This window comes from Schistocerca cancellata, unplaced genomic scaffold (genome assembly GCF_023864275.1).
Source record: "Schistocerca cancellata isolate TAMUIC-IGC-003103 unplaced genomic scaffold, iqSchCanc2.1 HiC_scaffold_1077, whole genome shotgun sequence".
Taxonomy (NCBI): Eukaryota; Metazoa; Arthropoda; class Insecta; order Orthoptera; family Acrididae; genus Schistocerca; species Schistocerca cancellata.
In genome coordinates this window covers 518,056-518,744 of record NW_026047076.1, presented here as the reverse complement: position 1 = coordinate 518,744, position 689 = coordinate 518,056, and positions in this window count along the sequence as shown.

Sequence of the window (689 nt, the reverse complement as noted above, 5' to 3'; positions counted from 1 at the left end):
TCGTGCTGATTTTAAAATGACCTTTCTCATGTTTGAAATGTACTAACTCGTTCTTTCCTCACAGCAGGTCAACGTGTGTGTGGTTGCAACATTACGGTCCCATTGAGTACATTTTTGGAGACAGGGACATCATTTGCACCACAGGGCGGGAGGAGGGTGCCTAGCACGATACATTTTCTTTCTTCGGTAAGCATTATTTTGTGTTTGTTACTTTTGGAAGTTTTGTTTTTCATGTTGATTTTAAAATGACCTTTTTCATGTTTGAAATATACTAACTCGTTTTTTCCTCGCAGCAGGTCAACGTGTGTGTGGTTGCAACATTACGGTCACATGGAGTACATTTTTGGAGAGGGGACATCACTTGCACCACAGGGCGGGAGGAGGGTGCCTATCACGATACATTTTCTTTCTACGGTAAGCATTTTTTTGTGTTTGATACACTTGGAATTTTGGTTTTTCATGTTGATTATAAAATGATTTTTTTCATGTTTGAAATGTACTAACTCGTTTTTTCCTCACAGCAGGTCAACGTGTGTGTGGTTGCAACATTACGGTCCCATTGAGTACATTTTTGGAGAGAGGGACATCAGTTGCTCCACAGGGCGGGAGGAGGGTGCCTAGCACGATACATTTTCTTTCTTCGGTAAGCATCTTTGTGTGTTTGATACTTTTGGAATTTTGGTTTTTCA